Source organism: Schistocerca serialis, chromosome 10, assembly GCF_023864345.2.
Source record: "Schistocerca serialis cubense isolate TAMUIC-IGC-003099 chromosome 10, iqSchSeri2.2, whole genome shotgun sequence".
Lineage (NCBI taxonomy): Eukaryota > Metazoa > Arthropoda > Insecta > Orthoptera > Acrididae > Schistocerca > Schistocerca serialis.
The window spans coordinates 72990299-73016673 of record NC_064647.1 but is presented as its reverse complement, the minus strand read 5'-3'; the positions used below and the strand labels follow the sequence as shown (position 1 = coordinate 73016673).

Genomic DNA, 26375 nt, shown 5'->3' with positions numbered 1-26375 from the left:
GCTTGAAAACAGAGCAGCTTGTGACTGCCCCTTCAATTTAAGACGTTAAAAACGGACGGAATTTGCAGTCGTAATACCAGAGCATCGAAACTACTTGGAACTCTTGTGTATATGAACGCGTCCGCGCCTTTGTACTCTGTTCCCTTCAGCCCTGCAAACCAACCAACCATCGCGTCCGTGCACATAAGAGTAGTAAAGAATGGAGAAGAGCGCAGCATGGTTGTGCTTGGCGGCGTAGCTCAGTTGGTAGAGCGTTCGCTTTGCATGTGAACGGTCCCGGGTTGAAGCCCCGGCGCCTCCATGTTTTGTGGTCAGTGCGTGGTAAGTGTTGGTCGCGGCGAGCCTAAAGGCACGCAAGATGTTGCAAAGCCAGCGTCACAGACTCGTATACTGACGTAAGGAGAGCAAGACGTAAATGTGAGGACCGGCTGTTGTCGAGGTGTCATCGAGTGCAAATCTGCCTTAGGTAAAACGGCCTAACCTCAGTGAAGTCTAGAGAGTGAACAACACTTTCGTCTACCTCAGAGCGTTGGCCGAACGCTATTTTCGACGTCGTGCGTGCCACTTTGATTTTGGCCAACTACGATTCGATACAGAATGCAGGAAACCTGAAAGACACCCTCACAGACACATTGAGAGTAGTGTTTGTCTGCGGAATAATTGGAGTGCAAGGGTCTGTGCAATTGATATGGCTGTATGTAGCGCAGTTGGTCAGCAGGGGCCGTAGCTCAGATGGTAGAGCGCTCGCTTAGCATGCGAGAGGTACTGGGATCGATACCCAGCGCCTCCAGAATTTTTAACACACCAACATGCGCACACTGCCATGCAAGTGGAATAATTCACAGCCAGAAAATGTGTCAAGGCAGATACGAGCGAACGATTAGCAGCCACAATTGGCAAGCGTGCTGTAATGCGCAGGAAGTACCCTCCTCCCACCACTACACTTAATTTAGAAACAGTACACGTGTTCCCATAGGATTCTCAAACCTATGTCGGAAAGATCAGCCTTGCGCCGAATTCACAAAAATCCCACTGCACATTCCAATTCTTTACGTGCAGTCGGCTGCTACTGGTGTTGCTAGTTGTGACTGCTGATGACAGATGCCGTAGCAATCAATTCATGGAGTGAGTTGTATGTTTTGCGATACTCTGTCTCTGACAAGCAAGCAGAGGTGACATAGGCGCGAATACGGGAAGCTTGCAGCCCCTCGCTGCCTGCAGACACCGAGCAGCCACACTAGGTGGGCGGCCTAAGCCGTAGGCGAAATGTGCTCACTCGCTTGGGCGCGACGTCAAGCTCTAAATAAGGGTGTCACTAGCGTGAGCGTTGCGTGAGCGTCGTGTAAAGTCGGAAAAGACGTCTGCATGGGTGAGTGCCATGTTTGGGGAGCGTTTCGTAGTTTGCGCAGTGCAATGGAGACGCGGAAACTTGTTGTGGCCCAGTCTTTTGCAGTTGGACGACAAGAGTGGTACACAGTAGTAAAGTGCGAGGCAGTGAGTTGGCATGAACAGTCGAGTGCACAATGGGGCTTCAGATGTGCTTATTACCTCAGGTGCTGTGTGATTGTCGACATGGCTTGAAAACAGAGCAGCTTGTGACTGCCCCTTCAATTTAAGACGTTAAAAACGGACGGAATTTGCAGTCGTAATACCAGAGCATCGAAACTACTTGGAACTCTTGTGTATATGAACGCGTCCGCGCCTTTGTACTCTGTTCCCTTCAGCCCTGCAAACCAACCAACCATCGCGTCCGTGCACATAAGAGTAGTAAAGAATGGAGAAGAGCGCAGCATGGTTGTGCTTGGCGGCGTAGCTCAGTTGGTAGAGCGTTCGCTTTGCATGTGAACGGTCCCGGGTTGAAGCCCCGGCGCCTCCATGTTTTGTGGTCAGTGCGTGGTAAGTGTTGGTCGCGGCGAGCCTAAAGGCACGCAAGATGTTGCAAAGCCAGCGTCACAGACTCGTATACTGACGTAAGGAGAGCAAGACGTAAATGTGAGGACCGGCTGTTGTCGAGGTGTCATCGAGTGCAAATCTGCCTTAGGTAAAACGGCCTAACCTCAGTGAAGTCTAGAGAGTGAACAACACTTTCGTCTACCTCAGAGCGTTGGCCGAACGCTATTTTCGACGTCGTGCGTGCCACTTTGATTTTGGCCAACTACGATTCGATACAGAATGCAGGAAACCTGAAAGACACCCTCACAGACACATTGAGAGTAGTGTTTGTCTGCGGAATAATTGGAGTGCAAGGGTCTGTGCAATTGATATGGCTGTATGTAGCGCAGTTGGTCAGCAGGGGCCGTAGCTCAGATGGTAGAGCGCTCGCTTAGCATGCGAGAGGTACTGGGATCGATACCCAGCGCCTCCAGAATTTTTAACACACCAACATGCGCACACTGCCATGCAAGTGGAATAATTCACAGCCAGAAAATGTGTCAAGGCAGATACGAGCGAACGATTAGCAGCCACAATTGGCAAGCGTGCTGTAATGCGCAGGAAGTACCCTCCTCCCACCACTACACTTAATTTAGAAACAGTACACGTGTTCCCATAGGATTCTCAAACCTATGTCGGAAAGATCAGCCTTGCGCCGAATTCACAAAAATCCCACTGCACATTCCAATTCTTTACGTGCAGTCGGCTGCTACTGGTGTTGCTAGTTGTGACTGCTGATGACAGATGCCGTAGCAATCAATTCATGGAGTGAGTTGTATGTTTTGCGATACTCTGTCTCTGACAAGCAAGCAGAGGTGACATAGGCGCGAATACGGGAAGCTTGCAGCCCCTCGCTGCCTGCAGACACCGAGCAGCCACACTAGGTGGGCGGCCTAAGCCGTAGGCGAAATGTGCTCACTCGCTTGGGCGCGAAGTCAAGCTCTAAATAAGGCTGTCACTGGCGTGAGCGTTGCGTGAGCGTCGTGTAAAGTCGGAAAAGTCGTCTGCATGGGTGAGTGCCATGTTTGGGGAGCGTTTCGTAGTTTGCGCAGTGCAATGGAGACGCGGAAACTTGTTGTGGCCCAGTCTTTTGCAGTTGGACGACAAGAGTGGTACACAGTAGTAAAGTGCGAGGCAGTGAGTTGGCATGAACAGTCGAGTGCACAATGGGGCTTCAGATGTGCTTGTTACCTCAGGTGCTGTGTGATTGTCGACATGGCTTGAAAACAGAGCAGCTTGTGACTGCCCCTTCAATTTAAGACGTTAAAAACGGACGGAATTTGCAGTCGTAATACCAGAGCATCGAAACTTCTTGGAACTCTTGTGTATATGAACGCGTCCGCGCCTTTGTACTCTGTTCCCTTCAGCCCTGCAAACCAACCAACCATCGCGTCCGTGCACATAAGAGTAGTAAAGAATGGAGAAGAGCGCAGCATGGTTGTGCTTGGCGGCGTAGCTCAGTTGGTAGAGCGTTCGCTTTGCATGTGAACGGTCCCGGGTTGAAGCCCCGGCGCCTCCATGTTTTGTGGTCAGTGCGTGGTAAGTGTTGGTCGCGGCGAGCCTAAAGGCACGCAAGATGTTGCAAAGCCAGCGTCACAGACTCGTATACTGACGTAAGGAGAGCAAGACGTAAATGTGAGGACCGGCTGTTGTCGAGGTGTCATCGAGTGCAAATCTGCCTTAGGTAAAACGGCCTAACCTCAGTGAAGTCTAGAGAGTGAACAACACTTTCGTCTACCTCAGAGCGTTGGCCGAACGCTATTTTCGACGTCGTGCGTGCCACTTTGATTTTGGCCAACTACGATTCGATACAGAATGCAGGAAACCTGAAAGACACCCTCACAGACACATTGAGAGTAGTGTTTGTCTGCGGAATAATTGGAGTGCAAGGGTCTGTGCAATTGATATGGCTGTATGTAGCGCAGTTGGTCAGCAGGGGCCGTAGCTCAGATGGTAGAGCGCTCGCTTAGCATGCGAGAGGTACTGGGATCGATACCCAGCGCCTCCAGAATTTTTAACACACCAACATGCGCACACTGCCATGCAAGTGGAATAATTCACAGCCAGAAAATGTGTCAAGGCAGATACGAGCGAACGATTAGCAGCCACAATTGGCAAGCGTGCTGTAATGCGCAGGAAGTACCCTCCTCCCACCACTACACTTAATTTAGAAACAGTACACGTGTTCCCATAGGATTCTCAAACCTATGTCGGAAAGATCAGCCTTGCGCCGAATTCACAAAAATCCCACTGCACATTCCAATTCTTTACGTGCAGTCGGCTGCTACTGGTGTTGCTAGTTGTGACTGCTGATGACAGATGCCGTAGCAATCAATTCATGGAGTGAGTTGTATGTTTTGCGATACTCTGTCTCTGACAAGCAAGCAGAGGTGACATAGGCGCGAATACGGGAAGCTTGCAGCCCCTCGCTGCCTGCAGACACCGAGCAGCCACACTAGGTGGGCGGCCTAAGCCGTAGGCGAAATGTGCTCACTCGCTTGGGCGCGAAGTCAAGCTCTAAATAAGGCTGTCACTGGCGTGAGCGTTGCGTGAGCGTCGTGTAAAGTCGGAAAAGTCGTCTGCATGGGTGAGTGCCATGTTTGGGGAGCGTTTCGTAGTTTGCGCAGTGCAATGGAGACGCGGAAACTTGTTGTGGCCCAGTCTTTTGCAGTTGGACGACAAGAGTGGTACACAGTAGTAAAGTGCGAGGCAGTGAGTTGGCATGAACAGTCGAGTGCACAATGGGGCTTCAGATGTGCTTGTTACCTCAGGTGCTGTGTGATTGTCGACATGGCTTGAAAACAGAGCAGCTTGTGACTGCCCCTTCAATTTAAGACGTTAAAAACGGACGGAATTTGCAGTCGTAATACCAGAGCATCGAAACTTCTTGGAACTCTTGTGTATATGAACGCGTCCGCGCCTTTGTACTCTGTTCCCTTCAGCCCTGCAAACCAACCAACCATCGCGTCCGTGCACATAAGAGTAGTAAAGAATGGAGAAGAGCGCAGCATGGTTGTGCTTGGCGGCGTAGCTCAGTTGGTAGAGCGTTCGCTTTGCATGTGAACGGTCCCGGGTTGAAGCCCCGGCGCCTCCATGTTTTGTGGTCAGTGCGTGGTAAGTGTTGGTCGCGGCGAGCCTAAAGGCACGCAAGATGTTGCAAAGCCAGCGTCACAGACTCGTATACTGACGTAAGGAGAGCAAGACGTAAATGTGAGGACCGGCTGTTGTCGAGGTGTCATCGAGTGCAAATCTGCCTTAGGTAAAACGGCCTAACCTCAGTGAAGTCTAGAGAGTGAACAACACTTTCGTCTACCTCAGAGCGTTGGCCGAACGCTATTTTCGACGTCGTGCGTGCCACTTTGATTTTGGCCAACTACGATTCGATACAGAATGCAGGAAACCTGAAAGACACCCTCACAGACACATTGAGAGTAGTGTTTGTCTGCGGAATAATTGGAGTGCAAGGGTCTGTGCAATTGATATGGCTGTATGTAGCGCAGTTGGTCAGCAGGGGCCGTAGCTCAGATGGTAGAGCGCTCGCTTAGCATGCGAGAGGTACTGGGATCGATACCCAGCGCCTCCAGAATTTTTAACACACCAACATGCGCACACTGCCATGCAAGTGGAATAATTCACAGCCAGAAAATGTGTCAAGGCAGATACGAGCGAACGATTAGCAGCCACAATTGGCAAGCGTGCTGTAATGCGCAGGAAGTACCCTCCTCCCACCACTACACTTAATTTAGAAACAGTACACGTGTTCCCATAGGATTCTCAAACCTATGTCGGAAAGATCAGCCTTGCGCCGAATTCACAAAAATCCCACTGCACATTCCAATTCTTTACGTGCAGTCGGCTGCTACTGGTGTTGCTAGTTGTGACTGCTGATGACAGATGCCGTAGCAATCAATTCATGGAGTGAGTTGTATGTTTTGCGATACTCTGTCTCTGACAAGCAAGCAGAGGTGACATAGGCGCGAATACGGGAAGCTTGCAGCCCCTCGCTGCCTGCAGACACCGAGCAGCCACACTAGGTGGGCGGCCTAAGCCGTAGGCGAAATGTGCTCACTCGCTTGGGCGCGACGTCAAGCTCTAAATAAGGGTGTCACTAGCGTGAGCGTTGCGTGAGCGTCGTGTAAAGTCGGAAAAGTCGTCTGCATGGGTGAGTGCCATGTTTGGGGAGCGTTTCGTAGTTTGCGCAGTGCAATGGAGACGCGGAAACTTGTTGTGGCCCAGTCTTTTGCAGTTGGACGACAAGAGTGGTACACAGTAGTAAAGTGCGAGGCAGTGAGTTGGCATGAACAGTCGAGTGCACAATGGGGCTTCAGATGTGCTTGTTACCTCAGGTGCTGTGTGATTGTCGACATGGCTTGAAAACAGAGCAGCTTGTGACTGCCCCTTCAATTTAAGACGTTAAAAACGGACGGAATTTGCAGTCGTAATACCAGAGCATCGAAACTACTTGGAACTCTTGTGTATATGAACGCGTCCGCGCCTTTGTACTCTGTTCCCTTCAGCCCTGCAAACCAACCAACCATCGTGTCCGTGCACATAAGAGTAGTAAAGAATGGAGAACAGCGCAGCTTGGTTGTGCTTGGGGGCGTAGCTCAGTTGGTAGAGCGTTCGCTTTGCATGTGAAAGGTCCCGGGTTCAAGCCCCGGCGCCTCCATGTTTTGTGGTCAGTGCGTGGTAAGTGTTGGTCGCGGCGAGCCTAAAGGCACGCAAGATGTTGCAAAGCCAGCGTCACAGACTAGTATACTGACGTAAGGAGAGCAAGACGTAAATGTGAGGACCGGCTGTTGTCGAGGTGTCATCGAGTGCAAATCTGCCTTGGGTAAAACGGCCTAACCTCAGTGAAGTCTAGAGAGTGAACAACACTTTCGTCTACCTCAGAGCGTTGGCCGAACGCTATTTTCGACGTCGTGCGTGCCACTTTGATTCTGGCCAACTACGATTCGATACAGAATGCAGGAAACCTGAAAGACACCCTCACAGACACATTGAGAGTAGTGTTTGTCTGCGGAATAATTGGAGTGCAAGGGTCTGTGCAATTGATATGGCTGTATGTAGCGCAGTTGGTCAGCAGGGGGCGTAGCTCAGATGGTAGAGCGCTCGCTTAGCATGCGAGAGGTACTGGGATCGATACCCAGCGCCTCCAGAATTTTTAACACACCAACATGCGCACACTGCCATGCAAGTGGAATAATTCACAGCCAGAAAATGTGTCAAGGCAGATACGAGCGAACGATTAGCAGCCACAATTGGCAAGCGTGCTGTAATGCGCAGGAAGTACCCTCCTCCCACCACTACACTTAATTTAGAAACAGTACACGTGTTCCCATAGGATTCTCAAACCTATGTCGGAAAGATCAGCCTTGCGCCGAATTCACAAAAATCCCACTGCACATTCCAATTCTTTACGTGCAGTCGGCTGCTACTGGTGTTGCTAGTTGTGACTGCTGATGACAGATGCCGTAGCTATCAATTCATGGAGTGAGTTGTATGTTTTGCGATACTCTGTCTCTGACAAGCAAGCAGAGGTGACATAGGCGCGAATACGGGAAGCTTGCAGCCCCTCGCTGCCTGCAGACACCGAGCAGCCACACTAGGTGGGCGGCCTAAGCCGTAGGCGAAATGTGCTCACTCGCTTGGGCGCGAAGTCAAGCTCTAAATAAGGCTGTCACTGGCGTGAGCGTTGCGTGAGCGTCGTGTAAAGTCGGAAAAGTCGTCTGCATGGGTGAGTGCCATGTTTGGGGAGCGTTTCGTAGTTTGCGCAGTGCAATGGAGACGCGGAAACTTGTTGTGGCCCAGTCTTTTGCAGTTGGACGACAAGAGTGGTACACAGTAGTAAAGTGCGAGGCAGTGAGTTGGCATGAACAGTCGAGTGCACAATGGGGCTTCAGATGTGCTTGTTACCTCAGGTGCTGTGTGATTGTCGACATGGCTTGAAAACAGAGCAGCTTGTGACTGCCCCTTCAATTTAAGACGTTAAAAACGGACGGAATTTGCAGTCGTAATACCAGAGCATCGAAACTACTTGGAACTCTTGTGTATATGAACGCGTCCGCGCCTTTGTACTCTGTTCCCTTCAGCCCTGCAAACCAACCAACCATCGTGTCCGTGCACATAAGAGTAGTAAAGAATGGAGAACAGCGCAGCTTGGTTGTGCTTGGGGGCGTAGCTCAGTTGGTAGAGCGTTCGCTTTGCATGTGAAAGGTCCCGGGTTCAAGCCCCGGCGCCTCCATGTTTTGTGGTCAGTGCGTGGTAAGTGTTGGTCGCGGCGAGCCTAAAGGCACGCAAGATGTTGCAAAGCCAGCGTCACAGACTAGTATACTGACGTAAGGAGAGCAAGACGTAAATGTGAGGACCGGCTGTTGTCGAGGTGTCATCGAGTGCAAATCTGCCTTGGGTAAAACGGCCTAACCTCAGTGAAGTCTAGAGAGTGAACAACACTTTCGTCTACCTCAGAGCGTTGGCCGAACGCTATTTTCGACGTCGTGCGTGCCACTTTGATTCTGGCCAACTACGATTCGATACAGAATGCAGGAAACCTGAAAGACACCCTCACAGACACATTGAGAGTAGTGTTTGTCTGCGGAATAATTGGAGTGCAAGGGTCTGTGCAATTGATATGGCTGTATGTAGCGCAGTTGGTCAGCAGGGGGCGTAGCTCAGATGGTAGAGCGCTCGCTTAGCATGCGAGAGGTACTGGGATCGATACCCAGCGCCTCCAGAATTTTTAACACACCAACATGCGCACACTGCCATGCAAGTGGAATAATTCACAGCCAGAAAATGTGTCAAGGCAGATACGAGCGAACGATTAGCAGCCACAATTGGCAAGCGTGCTGTAATGCGCAGGAAGTACCCTCCTCCCACCACTACACTTAATTTAGAAACAGTACACGTGTTCCCATAGGATTCTCAAACCTATGTCGGAAAGATCAGCCTTGCGCCGAATTCACAAAAATCCCACTGCACATTCCAATTCTTTACGTGCAGTCGGCTGCTACTGGTGTTGCTAGTTGTGACTGCTGATGACAGATGCCGTAGCTATCAATTCATGGAGTGAGTTGTATGTTTTGCGATACTCTGTCTCTGACAAGCAAGCAGAGGTGACATAGGCGCGAATACGGGAAGCTTGCAGCCCCTCGCTGCCTGCAGACACCGAGCAGCCACACTAGGTGGGCGGCCTAAGCCGTAGGCGAAATGTGCTCACTCGCTTGGGCGCGAAGTCAAGCTCTAAATAAGGCTGTCACTGGCGTGAGCGTTGCGTGAGCGTCGTGTAAAGTCGGAAAAGTCGTCTGCATGGGTGAGTGCCATGTTTGGGGAGCGTTTCGTAGTTTGCGCAGTGCAATGGAGACGCGGAAACTTGTTGTGGCCCAGTCTTTTGCAGTTGGACGACAAGAGTGGTACACAGTAGTAAAGTGCGAGGCAGTGAGTTGGCATGAACAGTCGAGTGCACAATGGGGCTTCAGATGTGCTTGTTACCTCAGGTGCTGTGTGATTGTCGACATGGCTTGAAAACAGAGCAGCTTGTGACTGCCCCTTCAATTTAAGACGTTAAAAACGGACGGAATTTGCAGTCGTAATACCAGAGCATCGAAACTACTTGGAACTCTTGTGTATATGAACGCGTCCGCGCCTTTGTACTCTGTTCCCTTCAGCCCTGCAAACCAACCAACCATCGTGTCCGTGCACATAAGAGTAGTAAAGAATGGAGAAGAGCGCAGCATGGTTGTGCTTGGCGGCGTAGCTCAGTTGGTAGAGCGTTCGCTTTGCATGTGAACGGTCCCGGGTTGAAGCCCCGGCGCCTCCATGTTTTGTGGTCAGTGCGTGGTAAGTGTTGGTCGCGGCGAGCCTAAAGGCACGCAAGATGTGGCAAAGCCAGCGTCACAGACTCGTATACTGACGTAAGGAGAGCAAGACGTAAATGTGAGGACCGGCTGTTGTCGAGGTGTCATCGAGTGCAAATCTGCCTTAGGTAAAACGGCCTAACCTCAGTGAAGTCTAGAGAGTGAACAACACTTTCGTCTACCTCAGAGCGTTGGCCGAACGCTATTTTCGACGTCGTGCGTGCCACTTTGATTTTGGCCAACTACGATTCGATACAGAATGCAGGAAACCTGAAAGACACCCTCACAGACACATTGAGAGTAGTGTTTGTCTGCGGAATAATTGGAGTGCAAGGGTCTGTGCAATTGATATGGCTGTATGTAGCGCAGTTGGTCAGCAGGGGCCGTAGCTCAGATGGTAGAGCGCTCGCTTAGCATGCGAGAGGTACTGGGATCGATACCCAGCGCCTCCAGAATTTTTAACACACCAACATGCGCACACTGCCATGCAAGTGGAATAATTCACAGCCAGAAAATGTGTCAAGGCAGATACGAGCGAACGATTAGCAGCCACAATTGGCAAGCGTGCTGTAATGCGCAGGAAGTACCCTCCTCCCACCACTACACTTAATTTAGAAACAGTACACGTGTTCCCATAGGATTCTCAAACCTATGTCGGAAAGATCAGCCTTGCGCCGAATTCACAAAAATCCCACTGCACATTCCAATTCTTTACGTGCAGTCGGCTGCTACTGGTGTTGCTAGTTGTGACTGCTGATGACAGATGCCGTAGCAATCAATTCATGGAGTGAGTTGTATGTTTTGCGATACTCTGTCTCTGACAAGCAAGCAGAGGTGACATAGGCGCGAATACGGGAAGCTTGCAGCCCCTCGCTGCCTGCAGACACCGAGCAGCCACACTAGGTGGGCGGCCTAAGCCGTAGGCGAAATGTGCTCACTCGCTTGGGCGCGAAGTCAAGCTCTAAATAAGGCTGTCACTGGCGTGAGCGTTGCGTGAGCGTCGTGTAAAGTCGGAAAAGTCGTCTGCATGGGTGAGTGCCATGTTTGGGGAGCGTTTCGTAGTTTGCGCAGTGCAATGGAGACGCGGAAACTTGTTGTGGCCCAGTCTTTTGCAGTTGGACGACAAGAGTGGTACACAGTAGTAAAGTGCGAGGCAGTGAGTTGGCATGAACAGTCGAGTGCACAATGGGGCTTCAGATGTGCTTGTTACCTCAGGTGCTGTGTGATTGTCGACATGGCTTGAAAACAGAGCAGCTTGTGACTGCCCCTTCAATTTAAGACGTTAAAAACGGACGGAATTTGCAGTCGTAATACCAGAGCATCGAAACTACTTGGAACTCTTGTGTATATGAACGCGTCCGCGCCTTTGTACTCTGTTCCCTTCAGCCCTGCAAACCAACCAACCATCGCGTCCGTGCACATAAGAGTAGTAAAGAATGGAGAAGAGCGCAGCATGGTTGTGCTTGGCGGCGTAGCTCAGTTGGTAGAGCGTTCGCTTTGCATGTGAACGGTCCCGGGTTGAAGCCCCGGCGCCTCCATGTTTTGTGGTCAGTGCGTGGTAAGTGTTGGTCGCGGCGAGCCTAAAGGCACGCAAGATGTTGCAAAGCCAGCGTCACAGACTAGTATACTGACGTAAGGAGAGCAAGACGTAAATGTGAGGACCGGCTGTTGTCGAGGTGTCATCGAGTGCAAATCTGCCTTGGGTAAAACGGCCTAACCTCAGTGAAGTCTAGAGAGTGAACAACACTTTCGTCTACCTCAGAGCGTTGGCCGAACGCTATTTTCGACGTCGTGCGTGCCACTTTGATTCTGGCCAACTACGATTCGATACAGAATGCAGGAAACCTGAAAGACACCCTCACAGACACATTGAGAGTAGTGTTTGTCTGCGGAATAATTGGAGTGCAAGGGTCTGTGTAATTGATATGGCTGTATGTAGCGCAGTTGGTCAGCAGGGGGCGTAGCTCAGATGGTAGAGCGCTCGCTTAGCATGCGAGAGGTACTGGGATCGATACCCAGCGCCTCCAGAATTTTTAACACACCAACATGCGCACACTGCCATGCAAGTGGAATAATTCACAGCCAGAAAATGTGTCAAGGCAGATACGAGCGAACGATTAGCAGCCACAATTGGCAAGCGTGCTGTAATGCGCAGGAAGTACCCTCCTCCCACCACTACACTTAATTTAGAAACAGTACACGTGTTCCCATAGGATTCTCAAACCTATGTCGGAAAGATCAGCCTTGCGCCGAATTCACAAAAATCCCACTGCACATTCCAATTCTTTACGTGCAGTCGGCTGCTACTGGTGTTGCTAGTTGTGACTGCTGATGACAGATGCCGTAGCAATCAATTCATGGAGTGAGTTGTATGTTTTGCGATACTCTGTCTCTGACAAGCAAGCAGAGGTGACATAGGCGCGAATACGGGAAGCTTGCAGCCCCTCGCTGCCTGCAGACACCGAGCAGCCACACTAGGTGGGCGGCCTAAGCCGTAGGCGAAATGTGCTCACTCGCTTGGGCGCGAAGTCAAGCTCTAAATAAGGCTGTCACTGGCGTGAGCGTTGCGTGAGCGTCGTGTAAAGTCGGAAAAGTCGTCTGCATGGGTGAGTGCCATGTTTGGGGAGCGTTTCGTAGTTTGCGCAGTGCAATGGAGACGCGGAAACTTGTTGTGGCCCAGTCTTTTGCAGTTGGACGACAAGAGTGGTACACAGTAGTAAAGTGCGAGGCAGTGAGTTGGCATGAACAGTCGAGTGCACAATGGGGCTTCAGATGTGCTTGTTACCTCAGGTGCTGTGTGATTGTCGACATGGCTTGAAAACAGAGCAGCTTGTGACTGCCCCTTCAATTTAAGACGTTAAAAACGGACGGAATTTGCAGTCGTAATACCAGAGCATCGAAACTACTTGGAACTCTTGTGTATATGAACGCGTCCGCGCCTTTGTACTCTGTTCCCTTCAGCCCTGCAAACCAACCAACCATCGCGTCCGTGCACATAAGAGTAGTAAAGAATGGAGAAGAGCGCAGCATGGTTGTGCTTGGCGGCGTAGCTCAGTTGGTAGAGCGTTCGCTTTGCATGTGAACGGTCCCGGGTTGAAGCCCCGGCGCCTCCATGTTTTGTGGTCAGTGCGTGGTAAGTGTTGGTCGCGGCGAGCCTAAAGGCACGCAAGATGTTGCAAAGCCAGCGTCACAGACTCGTATACTGACGTAAGGAGAGCAAGACGTAAATGTGAGGACCGGCTGTTGTCGAGGTGTCATCGAGTGCAAATCTGCCTTAGGTAAAACGGCCTAACCTCAGTGAAGTCTAGAGAGTGAACAACACTTTCGTCTACCTCAGAGCGTTGGCCGAACGCTATTTTCGACGTCGTGCGTGCCACTTTGATTTTGGCCAACTACGATTCGATACAGAATGCAGGAAACCTGAAAGACACCCTCACAGACACATTGAGAGTAGTGTTTGTCTGCGGAATAATTGGAGTGCAAGGGTCTGTGCAATTGATATGGCTGTATGTAGCGCAGTTGGTCAGCAGGGGCCGTAGCTCAGATGGTAGAGCGCTCGCTTAGCATGCGAGAGGTACTGTGATCGATACCCAGCGCCTCCAGAATTTTTAACACACCAACATGCGCACACTGCCATGCAAGTGGAATAATTCACAGCCAGAAAATGTGTCAAGGCAGATACGAGCGAACGATTAGCAGCCACAATTGGCAAGCGTGCTGTAATGCGCAGGAAGTACCCTCCTCCCACCACTACACTTAATTTAGAAACAGTACACGTGTTCCCATAGGATTCTCAAACCTATGTCGGAAAGATCAGCCTTGCGCCGAATTCACAAAAATCCCACTGCACATTCCAATTCTTTACGTGCAGTCGGCTGCTACTGGTGTTGCTAGTTGTGACTGCTGATGACAGATGCCGTAGCAATCAATTCATGGAGTGAGTTGTATGTTTTGCGATACTCTGTCTCTGACAAGCAAGCAGAGGTGACATAGGCGCGAATACGGGAAGCTTGCAGCCCCTCGCTGCCTGCAGACACCGAGCAGCCACACTAGGTGGGCGGCCTAAGCCGTAGGCGAAATGTGCTCACTCGCTTGGGCGCGACGTCAAGCTCTAAATAAGGGTGTCACTAGCGTGAGCGTTGCGTGAGCGTCGTGTAAAGTCGGAAAAGACGTCTGCATGGGTGAGTGCCATGTTTGGGGAGCGTTTCGTAGTTTGCGCAGTGCAATGGAGACGCGGAAACTTGTTGTGGCCCAGTCTTTTGCAGTTGGACGACAAGAGTGGTACACAGTAGTAAAGTGCGAGGCAGTGAGTTGGCATGAACAGTCGAGTGCACAATGGGGCTTCAGATGTGCTTGTTACCTCAGGTGCTGTGTGATTGTCGACATGGCTTGAAAACAGAGCAGCTTGTGACTGCCCCTTCAATTTAAGACGTTAAAAACGGACGGAATTTGCAGTCGTAATACCAGAGCATCGAAACTACTTGGAACTCTTGTGTATATGAACGCGTCCGCGCCTTTGTACTCTGTTCCCTTCAGCCCTGCAAACCAACCAACCATCGTGTCCGTGCACATAAGAGTAGTAAAGAATGGAGAACAGCGCAGCTTGGTTGTGCTTGGGGGCGTAGCTCAGTTGGTAGAGCGTTCGCTTTGCATGTGAAAGGTCCCGGGTTGAAGCCCCGGCGCCTCCATGTTTTGTGGTCAGTGCGTGGTAAGTGTTGGTCGCGGCGAGCCTAAAGGCACGCAAGATGTTGCAAAGCCAGCGTCACAGACTAGTATACTGACGTAAGGAGAGCAAGACGTAAATGTGAGGACCGGCTGTTGTCGAGGTGTCATCGAGTGCAAATCTGCCTTGGGTAAAACGGCCTAACCTCAGTGAAGTCTAGAGAGTGAACAACACTTTCGTCTACCTCAGAGCGTTGGCCGAACGCTATTTTCGACGTCGTGCGTGCCACTTTGATTCTGGCCAACTACGATTCGATACAGAATGCAGGAAACCTGAAAGACACCCTCACAGACACATTGAGAGTAGTGTTTGTCTGCGGAATAATTGGAGTGCAAGGGTCTGTGCAATTGATATGGCTGTATGTAGCGCAGTTGGTCAGCAGGGGGCGTAGCTCAGATGGTAGAGCGCTCGCTTAGCATGCGAGAGGTACTGGGATCGATACCCAGCGCCTCCAGAATTTTTAACACACCAACATGCGCACACTGCCATGCAAGTGGAATAATTCACAGCCAGAAAATGTGTCAAGGCAGATACGAGCGAACGATTAGCAGCCACAATTGGCAAGCGTGCTGTAATGCGCAGGAAGTACCCTCCTCCCACCACTACACTTAATTTAGAAACAGTACACGTGTTCCCATAGGATTCTCAAACCTATGTCGGAAAGATCAGCCTTGCGCCGAATTCACAAAAATCCCACTGCACATTCCAATTCTTTACGTGCAGTCGGCTGCTACTGGTGTTGCTAGTTGTGACTGCTGATGACAGATGCCGTAGCAATCAATTCATGGAGTGAGTTGTATGTTTTGCGATACTCTGTCTCTGACAAGCAAGCAGAGGTGACATAGGCGCGAATACGGGAAGCTTGCAGCCCCTCGCTGCCTGCAGACACCGAGCAGCCACACTAGGTGGGCGGCCTAAGCCGTAGGCGAAATGTGCTCACTCGCTTGGGCGCGAAGTCAAGCTCTAAATAAGGCTGTCACTGGCGTGAGCGTTGCGTGAGCGTCGTGTAAAGTCGGAAAAGTCGTCTGCATGGGTGAGTGCCATGTTTGGGGAGCGTTTCGTAGTTTGCGCAGTGCAATGGAGACGCGGAAACTTGTTGTGGCCCAGTCTTTTGCAGTTGGACGACAAGAGTGGTACACAGTAGTAAAGTGCGAGGCAGTGAGTTGGCATGAACAGTCGAGTGCACAATGGGGCTTCAGATGTGCTTGTTACCTCAGGTGCTGTGTGATTGTCGACATGGCTTGAAAACAGAGCAGCTTGTGACTGCCCCTTCAATTTAAGACGTTAAAAACGGACGGAATTTGCAGTCGTAATACGAGAGCATCGAAACTACTTGGAACTCTTGTGTATATGAACGCGTCCGCGCCTTTGTACTCTGTTCCCTTCAGCCCTGCAAACCAACCAACCATCGTGTCCGTGCACATAAGAGTAGTAAAGAATGGAGAACAGCGCAGCTTGGTTGTGCTTGGGGGCGTAGCTCAGTTGGTAGAGCGTTCGCTTTGCATGTGAAAGGTCCCGGGTTCAAGCCCCGGCGACTCCATGTTTTGTGGTCAGTGCGTGGTAAGTGTTGGTCGCGGCGAGCCTAAAGGCACGCAAGATGTTGCAAAGCCAGCGTCACAGACTAGTATACTGACGTAAGGAGAGCAAGACGTAAATGTGAGGACCGGCTGTTGTCGAGGTGTCATCGATTGCAAATATGCCTTGGGTAAAACGGCCTAACGTCAGTGAAGTCTAGAGAGTGAACAACACTTTCGTCTACCTCAGAGCGTTGGCCGAACGCTATTTTCGACGTCGTGCGTGCCACTTTGATTCTGGCCAACTACGATTCGATACAGAATGCAGGAAACCTGAAAGACACCCTCACAGACACATTGAGAGTAGTGTTTGTCTGCGGAATAATTGGAGTGCAAGGGTCTGTGCAATTGATATGGCTGTATGTAGCGCAGTTGGTCAGCAGGGGGCGTAGCTCAGATGGTAGAGCGCTCGCTTAGCATGCGAGAGGTACTGGGATCGATACCCAGCGCCTCCAGAATTTTTAACACACCAACATGCGCACACTGCCATGCAAGTGGAATAATTCACAGCCAGAAAATGTGTCAAGGCAGATACGAGCGAACGATTTGCAGCCACAATTGGCAAGCGTGCTGTAATGCGCAGGAAGTACCCTCCTCCCACCACTACACTTAATTTAGAAACAGTACACGTGTTCCCATAGGATTCTCAAACCTATGTCGGAAAGATCAGCCTTGCGCCGAATTCACAAAAATCCCACTGCACATTCCAATTCTTTACGTGCAGTCGGCTGCTACTGGTGTTGCTAGTTGTGACTGCTGATGACAGATGCCGTAGCAATCAATTCATGGAGTGAGTTGTATGTTTTGCGATACTCTGTCTCTGACAAGCAAGCAGAGGTGACATAGGCGCGAATACGGGAAGCTTGCAGCCCCTCGCTGCCTGCAGACACCGAGCAGCCACACTAGGTGGGCGGCCTAAGCCGTAGGCGAAATGTGCTCACTCGCTTGGGCGCGAAGTCAAGCTCTAAATAAGGCTGTCACTGGCGTGAGCGTTGCGTGAGCGTCGTGTAAAGTCGGAAAAGTCGTCTGCATGGGTGAGTGCCATGTTTGGGGAGCGTTTCGTAGTTTGCGCAGTGCAATGGAGACGCGGAAACTTGTTGTGGCCCAGTCTTTTGCAGTTGGACGACAAGAGTGGTACACAGTAGTAAAGTGCGAGGCAGTGAGTTGGCATGAACAGTCGAGTGCACAATGGGGCTTCAGATGTGCTTGTTACCTCAGGTGCTGTGTGATTGTCGACATGGCTTGAAAACAGAGCAGCTTGTGACTGCCCCTTCAATTTAAGACGTTAAAAACGGACGGAATTTGCAGTCGTAATACGAGAGCATCGAAACTACTTGGAACTCTTGTGTATATGAACGCGTCCGCGCCTTTGTACTCTGTTCCCTTCAGCCCTGCAAACCAACCAACCATCGTGTCCGTGCACATAAGAGTAGTAAAGAATGGAGAACAGCGCAGCTTGGTTGTGCTTGGGGGCGTAGCTCAGTTGGTAGAGCGTTCGCTTTGCATGTGAAAGGTCCCGGGTTCAAGCCCCGGCGCCTCCATGTTTTGTGGTCAGTGCGTGGTAAGTGTTGGTCGCGGCGAGCCTAAAGGCACGCAAGATGTTGCAAAGCCAGCGTCACAGACTAGTATACTGACGTAAGGAGAGCAAGACGTAAATGTGAGGACCGGCTGTTGTCGAGGTGTCATCGAGTGCAAATCTGCCTTGGGTAAAACGGCCTAACCTCAGTGAAGTCTAGAGAGTGAACAACACTTTCGTCTACCTCAGAGCGTTGGCCGAACGCTATTTTCGACGTCGTGCGTGCCACTTTGATTCTGGCCAACTACGATTCGATACAGAATGCAGGAAACCTGAAAGACACCCTCACAGACACATTGAGAGTAGTGTTTGTCTGCGGAATAATTGGAGTGCAAGGGTCTGTGCAATTGATATGGCTGTATGTAGCGCAGTTGGTCAGCAGGGGGCGTAGCTCAGATGGTAGAGCGCTCGCTTAGCATGCGAGAGGTACTGGGATCGATACCCAGCGCCTCCAGAATTTTTAACACACCAACATGCGCACACTGCCATGCAAGTGGAATAATTCACAGCCAGAAAATGTGTCAAGGCAGATACGAGCGAACGATTTGCAGCCACAATTGGCAAGCGTGCTGTAATGCGCAGGAAGTACCCTCCTCCCACCACTACACTTAATTTAGAAACAGTACACGTGTTCCCATAGGATTCTCAAACCTATGTCGGAAAGATCAGCCTTGCGCCGAATTCACAAAAATCCCACTGCACATTCCAATTCTTTACGTGCAGTCGGCTGCTACTGGTGTTGCTAGTTGTGACTGCTGATGACAGATGCCGTAGCAATCAATTCATGGAGTGAGTTGTATGTTTTGCGATACTCTGTCTCTGACAAGCAAGCAGAGGTGACATAGGCGCGAATACGGGAAGCTTGCAGCCCCTCGCTGCCTTCAGACACCGAGCAGCCACACTAGGTGGGCGGCCTAAGCCGTAGGCGAAATGTGCTCACTCGCTTGGGCGCGAAGTCAAGCTCTAAATAAGGCTGTCACTGGCGTGAGCGTTGCGTGAGCGTCGTGTAAAGTCGGAAAAGTCGTCTGCATGGGTGAGTGCCATGTTTGGGGAGCGTTTCGTAGTTTGCGCAGTGCAATGGAGACGCGGAAACTTGTTGTGGCCCAGTCTTTTGCAGTTGGACGACAAGAGTGGTACACAGTAGTAAAGTGCGAGGCAGTGAGTTGGCATGAACAGTCGAGTGCACAATGGGGCTTCAGATGTGCTTGTTACCTCAGGTGCTGTGTGATTGTCGACATGGCTTGAAAACAGAGCAGCTTGTGACTGCCCCTTCAATTTAAGACGTTAAAAACGGACGGAATTTGCAGTCGTAATACCAGAGCATCGAAACTACTTGGAACTCTTGTGTATATGAACGCGTCCGCGCCTTTGTACTCTGTTCCCTTCAGCCCTGCAAACCAACCAACCATCGCGTCCGTGCACATAAGAGTAGTAAAGAATGGAGAAGAGCGCAGCATGGTTGTGCTTGGCGGCGTAGCTCAGTTGGTAGAGCGTTCGCTTTGCATGTGAACGGTCCCGGGTTGAAGCCCCGGCGCCTCCATGTTTTGTGGTCAGTGCGTGGTAAGTGTTGGTCGCGGCGAGCCTAAAGGCACGCAAGATGTTGCAAAGCCAGCGTCACAGACTCGTATACTGACGTAAGGAGAGCAAGACGTAAATGTGAGGACCGGCTGTTGTCGAGGTGTCATCGAGTGCAAATCTGCCTTAGGTAAAACGGCCTAACCTCAGTGAAGTCTAGAGAGTGAACAACACTTTCGTCTACCTCAGAGCGTTGGCCGAACGCTATTTTCGACGTCGTGCGTGCCACTTTGATTCTGGCCAACTACGATTCGATACAGAATGCAGGAAACCTGAAAGACACCCTCACAGACACATTGAGAGTAGTGTTTGTCTGCGGAATAATTGGAGTGCAAGGGTCTGTGCAATTGATATGGCTGTATGTAGCGCAGTTGGTCAGCAGGGGCCGTAGCTCAGATGGTAGAGCGCTCGCTTAGCATGCGAGAGGTACTGGGATCGATACCCAGCGCCTCCAGAATTTTTAACACACCAACATGCGCACACTGCCATGCAAGTGGAATAATTCACAGCCAGAAAATGTGTCAAGGCAGATACGAGCGAACGATTAGCAGCCACAATTGGCAAGCGTGCTGTAATGCGCAGGAAGTACCCTCCTCCCACCACTACACTTAATTTAGAAACAGTACACGTGTTCCCATAGGATTCTCAAACCTATGTCGGAAAGATCAGCCTTGCGCCGAATTCACAAAAATCCCACTGCACATTCCAATTCTTTACGTGCAGTCGGCTGCTACTGGTGTTGCTAGTTGTGACTGCTGATGACAGATGCCGTAGCAATCAATTCATGGAGTGAGTTGTATGTTTTGCGATACTCTGTCTCTGACAAGCAAGCAGAGGTGACATAGGCGCGAATACGGGAAGCTTGCAGCCCCTCGCTGCCTGCAGACACCGAGCAGCCACACTAGGTGGGCGGCCTAAGCCGTAGGCGAAATGTGCTCACTCGCTTGGGCGCGAAGTCAAGCTCTAAATAAGGCTGTCACTGGCGTGAGCGTTGCGTGAGCGTCGTGTAAAGTCGGAAAAGTCGTCTGCATGGGTGAGTGCCATGTTTGGGGAGCGTTTCGTAGTTTGCGCAGTGCAATGGAGACGCGGAAACTTGTTGTGGCCCAGTCTTTTGCAGTTGGACGACAAGAGTGGTACACAGTAGTAAAGTGCGAGGCAGTGAGTTGGCATGAACAGTCGAGTGCACAATGGGGCTTCAGATGTGCTTGTTACCTCAGGTGCTGTGTGATTGTCGACATGGCTTGAAAACAGAGCAGCTTGTGACTGCCCCTTCAATTTAAGACGTTAAAAACGGACGGAATTTGCAGTCGTAATACGAGAGCATCGAAACTACTTGGAACTCTTGTGTATATGAACGCGTCCGCGCCTTTGTACTCTGTTCCCTTCAGCCCTGCAAACCAACCAACCATCGTGTCCGTGCACATAAGAGTAGTAAAGAATGGAGAACAGCGCAGCTTGGTTGTGCTTGGGGGCGTAGCTCAGTTGGTAGAGCGTTCGCTTTGCATGTGAAAGGTCCCGGGTTCAAGCCCCGGCGCCTCCATGTTTTGTGGTCAGTGCGTGGTAAGTGTTGGTCGCGGCGAGCCTAAAGGCACGCAAGATGTTGCAAAGCCAGCGTCACAGACTAGTATACTGACGTAAGGAGAGCAAGACGTAAATGTGAGGACCGGCTGTTGTCGAGGTGTCATCGAGTGCAAATCTGCCTTGGGTAAAACGGCCTAACCTCAGTGAAGTCTAGAGAGTGAACAACACTTTCGTCTACCTCAGAGCGTTGGCCGAACGCTATTTTCGACGTCGTGCGTGCCACTTTGATTCTGGCCAACTACGATTCGATACAGAATGCAGGAAACCTGAAAGACACCCTCACAGACACATTGAGAGTAGTGTTTGTCTGCGGAATAATTGGAGTGCAAGGGTCTGTGCAATTGATATGGCTGTATGTAGCGCAGTTGGTCAGCAGGGGGCGTAGCTCAGATGGTAGAGCGCTCGCTTAGCATGCGAGAGGTACTGGGATCGATACCCAGCGCCTCCAGAATTTTTAACACACCAACATGCGCACACTGCCATGCAAGTGGAATAATTCACAGCCAGAAAATGTGTCAAGGCAGATACGAGCGAACGATTTGCAGCCACAATTGGCAAGCGTGCTGTAATGCGCAGGAAGTACCCTCCTCCCACCACTACACTTAATTTAGAAACAGTACACGTGTTCCCATAGGATTCTCAAACCTATGTCGGAAAGATCAGCCTTGCGCCGAATTCACAAAAATCCCACTGCACATTCCAATTCTTTACGTGCAGTCGGCTGCTACTGGTGTTGCTAGTTGTGACTGCTGATGACAGATGCCGTAGCAATCAATTCATGGAGTGAGTTGTATGTTTTGCGATACTCTGTCTCTGACAAGCAAGCAGAGGTGACATAGGCGCGAATACGGGAAGCTTGCAGCCCCTCGCTGCCTTCAGACACCGAGCAGCCACACTAGGTGGGCGGCCTAAGCCGTAGGCGAAATGTGCTCACTCGCTTGGGCGCGAAGTCAAGCTCTAAATAAGGCTGTCACTGGCGTGAGCGTTGCGTGAGCGTCGTGTAAAGTCGGAAAAGTCGTCTGCATGGGTGAGTGCCATGTTTGGGGAGCGTTTCGTAGTTTGCGCAGTGCAATGGAGACGCGGAAACTTGTTGTGGCCCAGTCTTTTGCAGTTGGACGACAAGAGTGGTACACAGTAGTAAAGTGCGAGGCAGTGAGTTGGCATGAACAGTCGAGTGCACAATGGGGCTTCAGATGTGCTTGTTACCTCAGGTGCTGTGTGATTGTCGACATGGCTTGAAAACAGAGCAGCTTGTGACTGCCCCTTCAATTTAAGACGTTAAAAACGGACGGAATTTGCAGTCGTAATACCAGAGCATCGAAACTACTTGGAACTCTTGTGTATATGAACGCGTCCGCGCCTTTGTACTCTGTTCCCTTCAGCCCTGCAAACCAACCAACCATCGCGTCCGTGCACATAAGAGTAGTAAAGAATGGAGAAGAGCGCAGCATGGTTGTGCTTGGCGGCGTAGCTCAGTTGGTAGAGCGTTCGCTTTGCATGTGAACGGTCCCGGGTTGAAGCCCCGGCGCCTCCATGTTTTGTGGTCAGTGCGTGGTAAGTGTTGGTCGCGGCGAGCCTAAAGGCACGCAAGATGTTGCAAAGCCAGCGTCACAGACTCGTATACTGACGTAAGGAGAGCAAGACGTAAATGTGAGGACCGGCTGTTGTCGAGGTGTCATCGAGTGCAAATCTGCCTTAGGTAAAACGGCCTAACCTCAGTGAAGTCTAGAGAGTGAACAACACTTTCGTCTACCTCAGAGCGTTGGCCGAACGCTATTTTCGACGTCGTGCGTGCCACTTTGATTTTGGCCAACTACGATTCGATACAGAATGCAGGAAACCTGAAAGACACCCTCACAGACACATTGAGAGTAGTGTTTGTCTGCGGAATAATTGGAGTGCAAGGGTCTGTGCAATTGATATGGCTGTATGTAGCGCAGTTGGTCAGCAGGGGCCGTAGCTCAGATGGTAGAGCGCTCGCTTAGCATGCGAGAGGTACTGGGATCGATACCCAGCGCCTCCAGAATTTTTAACACACCAACATGCGCACACTGCCATGCAAGTGGAATAATTCACAGCCAGAAAATGTGTCAAGGCAGATACGAGCGAACGATTAGCAGCCACAATTGGCAAGCGTGCTGTAATGCGCAGGAAGTACCCTCCTCCCACCACTACACTTAATTTAGAAACAGTACACGTGTTCCCATAGGATTCTCAAACCTATGTCGGAAAGATCAGCCTTGCGCCGAATTCACAAAAATCCCACTGCACATTCCAATTCTTTACGTGCAGTCGGCTGCTACTGGTGTTGCTAGTTGTGACTGCTGATGACAGATGCCGTAGCAATCAATTCATGGAGTGAGTTGTATGTTTTGCGATACTCTGTCTCTGACAAGCAAGCAGAGGTGACATAGGCGCGAATACGGGAAGCTTGCAGCCCCTCGCTGCCTGCAGACACCGAGCAGCCACACTAGGTGGGCGGCCTAAGCCGTAGGCGAAATGTGCTCACTCGCTTGGGCGCGAAGTCAAGCTCTAAATAAGGCTGTCACTGGCGTGAGCGTTGCGTGAGCGTCGTGTAAAGTCGGAAAAGTCGTCTGCATGGGTGAGTGCCATGTTTGGGGAGCGTTTCGTAGTTTGCGCAGTGCAATGGAGACGCGGAAACTTGTTGTGGCCCAGTCTTTTGCAGTTGGACGACAAGAGTGGTACACAGTAGTAAAGTGCGAGGCAGTGAGTTGGCATGAACAGTCGAGTGCACAATGGGGCTTCAGATGTGCTTGTTACCTCAGGTGCTGTGTGATTGTCGACATGGCTTGAAAACAGAGCAGCTTGTGACTGCCCCTTCAATTTAAGACGTTAAAAACGGACGGAATTTGCAGTCGTAATACCAGAGCATCGAAACTACTTGGAACTCTTGTGTATATGAACGCGTCCGCGCCTTTGTACTCTGTTCCCTTCAGCCCTGCAAACCAACCAACCATCGCGTCCGTGCACATAAGAGTAGTAAAGAATGGAGAAGAGCGCAGCATGGTTGTGCTTGGCGGCGTAGCTCAGTTGGTAGAGCGTTCGCTTTGCATGTGAACGGTCCCGGGTTGAAGCCCCGGCGCCTCCATGTTTTGTGGTCAGTGCGTGGTAAGTGTTGGTCGCGGCGAGCCTAAAGGCACGCAAGATGTTGCAAAGCCAGCGTCACAGACTAGTATACTGACGTAAGGAGAGCAAGACGTAAATGTGAGGACCGGCTGTTGTCGAGGTGTCATCGAGTGCAAATCTGCCTTAGGTAAAACGGCCTAACCTCAGTGAAGTCTAGAGAGTGAACAACACTTTCGTCTACCTCAGAGCGTTGGCCGAACGCTATTTTCGACGTCGTGCGTGCCACTTTGATTTTGGCCAACTACGATTCGATACAGAATGCAGGAAACCTGAAAGACACCCTCACAGACACATTGAGAGTAGTGTTTGTCTGCGGAATAATTGGAGTGCAAGGGTCTGTGCAATTGATATGGCTGTATGTAGCGCAGTTGGTCAGCAGGGGCCGTAGCTCAGATGGTAGAGCGCTCGCTTAGCATGCGAGAGGTACTGGGATCGATACCCAGCGCCTCCAGAATTTTTAACACACCAACATGCGCACACTGCCATGCAAGTGGAATAATTCACAGCCAGAAAATGTGTCAAGGCAGATACGAGCGAACGATTTGCAGCCACAATTGGCAAGCGTGCTGTAATGCGCAGGAAGTACCCTCCTCCCACCACTACACTTAATTTAGAAACAGTACACGTGTTCCCATAGGATTCTCAAACCTATGTCGGAAAGATCAGCCTTGCGCCGAATTCACAAAAATCCCACTGCACATTCCAATTCTTTACGTGCAGTCGGCTGCTACTGGTGTTGCTAGTTGTGACTGCTGATGACAGATGCCGTAGCAATCAATTCATGGAGTGAGTTGTATGTTTTGCGATACTCTGTCTCTGACAAGCAAGCAGAGGTGACATAGGCGCGAATACGGGAAGCTTGCAGCCCCTCGCTGCCTGCAGACACCGAGCAGCCACACTAGGTGGGCGGCCTAAGCCGTAGGCGAAATGTGCTCACTCGCTTGGGCGCGAAGTCAAGCTCTAAATAAGGCTGTCACTGGCGTGAGCGTTGCGTGAGCGTCGTGTAAAGTCGGAAAAGTCGTCTGCATGGGTGAGTGCCATGTTTGGGGAGCGTTTCGTAGTTTGCGCAGTGCAATGGAGACGCGGAAACTTGTTGTGGCCCAGTCTTTTGCAGTTGGACGACAAGAGTGGTACACAGTAGTAAAGTGCGAGGCAGTGAGTTGGCATGAACAGTCGAGTGCACAATGGGGCTTCAGATGTGCTTGTTACCTCAGGTGCTGTGTGATTGTCGACATGGCTTGAAAACAGAGCAGCTTGTGACTGCCCCTTCAATTTCAGACGTTAAAAACGGACGGAATTTGCAGTCGTAATACCAGAGCATCGAAACTACTTGGAACTCTTGTGTATATGAACGCGTCCGCGCCTTTGTACTCTGTTCCCTTCAGCCCTGCAAACCAACCAACCATCGCGTCCGTGCACATAAGAGTAGTAAAGAATGGAGAAGAGCGCAGCATGGTTGTGCTTGGCGGCGTAGCTCAGTTGGTAGAGCGTTCGCTTTGCATGTGAACGGTCCCGGGTTGAAGCCCCGGCGCCTCCATGTTTTGTGGTCAGTGCGTGGTAAGTGTTGGTCGCGGCGAGCCTAAAGGCACGCAAGATGTTGCAAAGCCAGCGTCACAGACTAGTATACTGACGTAAGGAGAGCAAGACGTAAATGTGAGGACCGGCTGTTGTCGAGGTGTCATCGAGTGCAAATCTGCCTTAGGTAAAACGGCCTAACCTCAATGAAGTCTAGAGAGTGAACAACACTTTCGTCTACCTCAGAGCGTTGGCCGAACGCTATTTTCGACGTCGTGCGTGCCACTTTGATTTTGGCCAACTACGATTCGATACAGAATGCAGGAAACCTGAAAGACACCCTCACAGACACATTGAGAGTAGTGTTTGTCTGCGGAATAATTGGAGTGCAAGGGTCTGTGCAATTGATATGGCTGTATGTAGCGCAGTTGGTCAGCAGGGGCCGTAGCTCAGATGGTAGAGCGCTCGCTTAGCATGCGAGAGGTACTGGGATCGATACCCAGCGCCTCCAGAATTTTTAACACACCAACATGCGCACACTGCCATGCAAGTGGAATAATTCACAGCCAGAAAATGTGTCAAGGCAGATACGAGCCTACGATTAGCAGCCACAATTGGCAAGCGTGCTGTAATGCGCAGGAAGTACCCTCCTCCCACCACTACACTTAATTTAGAAACAGTACACGTGTTCCCATAGGATTCTCAAACCTATGTCGGAAAGATCAGCTTTGCGCCGAATTCACAAAAATCCCACTGCACATTCCAATTCTTTACGTGCAGTCGGCTGCTACTGGTGTTGCTAGTTGTGACTGCTGATGACAGATGCCGTAGCAATCAATTCATGGAGTGAGTTGTATGTTTTGCGATACTCTGTCTCTGACAAGCAAGCAGAGGTG

General features: G+C 50.9%; 33 non-coding genes across 33 annotated transcripts; all 33 read left to right on the top strand.

Moving 5' to 3' along the window:
- Window positions 1-228: 228 nt before the first annotated feature.
- On the top strand, window positions 229-301 carry Trnaa-ugc (transfer RNA alanine (anticodon UGC)). Its single transcript has one exon. It is a non-coding gene; the product is annotated as a tRNA-Ala (tRNA).
- A 416-nt stretch (window positions 302-717) lies between these two features.
- Trnaa-agc (transfer RNA alanine (anticodon AGC)) lies at window positions 718-790 on the top strand. Its single transcript has one exon. It is a non-coding gene; the product is annotated as a tRNA-Ala (tRNA).
- Window positions 791-1803: 1013 nt separating this feature from the next.
- On the top strand, window positions 1804-1876 carry Trnaa-ugc (transfer RNA alanine (anticodon UGC)). The gene has a single exon. It is a non-coding gene; the product is annotated as a tRNA-Ala (tRNA).
- A 416-nt stretch (window positions 1877-2292) lies between these two features.
- Trnaa-agc (transfer RNA alanine (anticodon AGC)) lies at window positions 2293-2365 on the top strand. Its single transcript has one exon. It is a non-coding gene; the product is annotated as a tRNA-Ala (tRNA).
- Window positions 2366-3378: 1013 nt separating this feature from the next.
- On the top strand, window positions 3379-3451 carry Trnaa-ugc (transfer RNA alanine (anticodon UGC)). Its single transcript has one exon. It is a non-coding gene; the product is annotated as a tRNA-Ala (tRNA).
- Window positions 3452-3867: 416 nt separating this feature from the next.
- On the top strand, window positions 3868-3940 carry Trnaa-agc (transfer RNA alanine (anticodon AGC)). Its single transcript has one exon. It is a non-coding gene; the product is annotated as a tRNA-Ala (tRNA).
- Window positions 3941-4953: 1013 nt separating this feature from the next.
- On the top strand, window positions 4954-5026 carry Trnaa-ugc (transfer RNA alanine (anticodon UGC)). Its single transcript has one exon. It is a non-coding gene; the product is annotated as a tRNA-Ala (tRNA).
- Window positions 5027-5442: 416 nt separating this feature from the next.
- On the top strand, window positions 5443-5515 carry Trnaa-agc (transfer RNA alanine (anticodon AGC)). Its single transcript has one exon. It is a non-coding gene; the product is annotated as a tRNA-Ala (tRNA).
- A 1013-nt stretch (window positions 5516-6528) lies between these two features.
- Window positions 6529-6601, top strand: Trnaa-ugc (transfer RNA alanine (anticodon UGC)). The gene has a single exon. It is a non-coding gene; the product is annotated as a tRNA-Ala (tRNA).
- Window positions 6602-7017: 416 nt separating this feature from the next.
- On the top strand, window positions 7018-7090 carry Trnaa-agc (transfer RNA alanine (anticodon AGC)). The gene has a single exon. It is a non-coding gene; the product is annotated as a tRNA-Ala (tRNA).
- Window positions 7091-8103: 1013 nt separating this feature from the next.
- Trnaa-ugc (transfer RNA alanine (anticodon UGC)) lies at window positions 8104-8176 on the top strand. Its single transcript has one exon. It is a non-coding gene; the product is annotated as a tRNA-Ala (tRNA).
- Window positions 8177-8592: 416 nt separating this feature from the next.
- On the top strand, window positions 8593-8665 carry Trnaa-agc (transfer RNA alanine (anticodon AGC)). Its single transcript has one exon. It is a non-coding gene; the product is annotated as a tRNA-Ala (tRNA).
- Window positions 8666-9678: 1013 nt separating this feature from the next.
- Trnaa-ugc (transfer RNA alanine (anticodon UGC)) lies at window positions 9679-9751 on the top strand. The gene has a single exon. It is a non-coding gene; the product is annotated as a tRNA-Ala (tRNA).
- Window positions 9752-10167: 416 nt separating this feature from the next.
- Window positions 10168-10240, top strand: Trnaa-agc (transfer RNA alanine (anticodon AGC)). Its single transcript has one exon. It is a non-coding gene; the product is annotated as a tRNA-Ala (tRNA).
- Window positions 10241-11253: 1013 nt separating this feature from the next.
- On the top strand, window positions 11254-11326 carry Trnaa-ugc (transfer RNA alanine (anticodon UGC)). Its single transcript has one exon. It is a non-coding gene; the product is annotated as a tRNA-Ala (tRNA).
- A 416-nt stretch (window positions 11327-11742) lies between these two features.
- On the top strand, window positions 11743-11815 carry Trnaa-agc (transfer RNA alanine (anticodon AGC)). Its single transcript has one exon. It is a non-coding gene; the product is annotated as a tRNA-Ala (tRNA).
- Window positions 11816-12828: 1013 nt separating this feature from the next.
- On the top strand, window positions 12829-12901 carry Trnaa-ugc (transfer RNA alanine (anticodon UGC)). Its single transcript has one exon. It is a non-coding gene; the product is annotated as a tRNA-Ala (tRNA).
- Window positions 12902-14403: 1502 nt separating this feature from the next.
- Trnaa-ugc (transfer RNA alanine (anticodon UGC)) lies at window positions 14404-14476 on the top strand. The gene has a single exon. It is a non-coding gene; the product is annotated as a tRNA-Ala (tRNA).
- Window positions 14477-14892: 416 nt separating this feature from the next.
- Window positions 14893-14965, top strand: Trnaa-agc (transfer RNA alanine (anticodon AGC)). The gene has a single exon. It is a non-coding gene; the product is annotated as a tRNA-Ala (tRNA).
- Window positions 14966-15978: 1013 nt separating this feature from the next.
- On the top strand, window positions 15979-16051 carry Trnaa-ugc (transfer RNA alanine (anticodon UGC)). Its single transcript has one exon. It is a non-coding gene; the product is annotated as a tRNA-Ala (tRNA).
- Window positions 16052-16467: 416 nt separating this feature from the next.
- Window positions 16468-16540, top strand: Trnaa-agc (transfer RNA alanine (anticodon AGC)). The gene has a single exon. It is a non-coding gene; the product is annotated as a tRNA-Ala (tRNA).
- Window positions 16541-17553: 1013 nt separating this feature from the next.
- Trnaa-ugc (transfer RNA alanine (anticodon UGC)) lies at window positions 17554-17626 on the top strand. Its single transcript has one exon. It is a non-coding gene; the product is annotated as a tRNA-Ala (tRNA).
- Window positions 17627-18042: 416 nt separating this feature from the next.
- Trnaa-agc (transfer RNA alanine (anticodon AGC)) lies at window positions 18043-18115 on the top strand. Its single transcript has one exon. It is a non-coding gene; the product is annotated as a tRNA-Ala (tRNA).
- Window positions 18116-19128: 1013 nt separating this feature from the next.
- Window positions 19129-19201, top strand: Trnaa-ugc (transfer RNA alanine (anticodon UGC)). Its single transcript has one exon. It is a non-coding gene; the product is annotated as a tRNA-Ala (tRNA).
- Window positions 19202-19617: 416 nt separating this feature from the next.
- On the top strand, window positions 19618-19690 carry Trnaa-agc (transfer RNA alanine (anticodon AGC)). The gene has a single exon. It is a non-coding gene; the product is annotated as a tRNA-Ala (tRNA).
- A 1013-nt stretch (window positions 19691-20703) lies between these two features.
- Trnaa-ugc (transfer RNA alanine (anticodon UGC)) lies at window positions 20704-20776 on the top strand. The gene has a single exon. It is a non-coding gene; the product is annotated as a tRNA-Ala (tRNA).
- A 416-nt stretch (window positions 20777-21192) lies between these two features.
- Window positions 21193-21265, top strand: Trnaa-agc (transfer RNA alanine (anticodon AGC)). The gene has a single exon. It is a non-coding gene; the product is annotated as a tRNA-Ala (tRNA).
- A 1013-nt stretch (window positions 21266-22278) lies between these two features.
- On the top strand, window positions 22279-22351 carry Trnaa-ugc (transfer RNA alanine (anticodon UGC)). Its single transcript has one exon. It is a non-coding gene; the product is annotated as a tRNA-Ala (tRNA).
- A 416-nt stretch (window positions 22352-22767) lies between these two features.
- Trnaa-agc (transfer RNA alanine (anticodon AGC)) lies at window positions 22768-22840 on the top strand. Its single transcript has one exon. It is a non-coding gene; the product is annotated as a tRNA-Ala (tRNA).
- A 1013-nt stretch (window positions 22841-23853) lies between these two features.
- Trnaa-ugc (transfer RNA alanine (anticodon UGC)) lies at window positions 23854-23926 on the top strand. Its single transcript has one exon. It is a non-coding gene; the product is annotated as a tRNA-Ala (tRNA).
- A 416-nt stretch (window positions 23927-24342) lies between these two features.
- Window positions 24343-24415, top strand: Trnaa-agc (transfer RNA alanine (anticodon AGC)). Its single transcript has one exon. It is a non-coding gene; the product is annotated as a tRNA-Ala (tRNA).
- Window positions 24416-25428: 1013 nt separating this feature from the next.
- Window positions 25429-25501, top strand: Trnaa-ugc (transfer RNA alanine (anticodon UGC)). Its single transcript has one exon. It is a non-coding gene; the product is annotated as a tRNA-Ala (tRNA).
- Window positions 25502-25917: 416 nt separating this feature from the next.
- Trnaa-agc (transfer RNA alanine (anticodon AGC)) lies at window positions 25918-25990 on the top strand. Its single transcript has one exon. It is a non-coding gene; the product is annotated as a tRNA-Ala (tRNA).
- The last annotated feature ends 385 nt before the right edge of the window (window positions 25991-26375 follow it).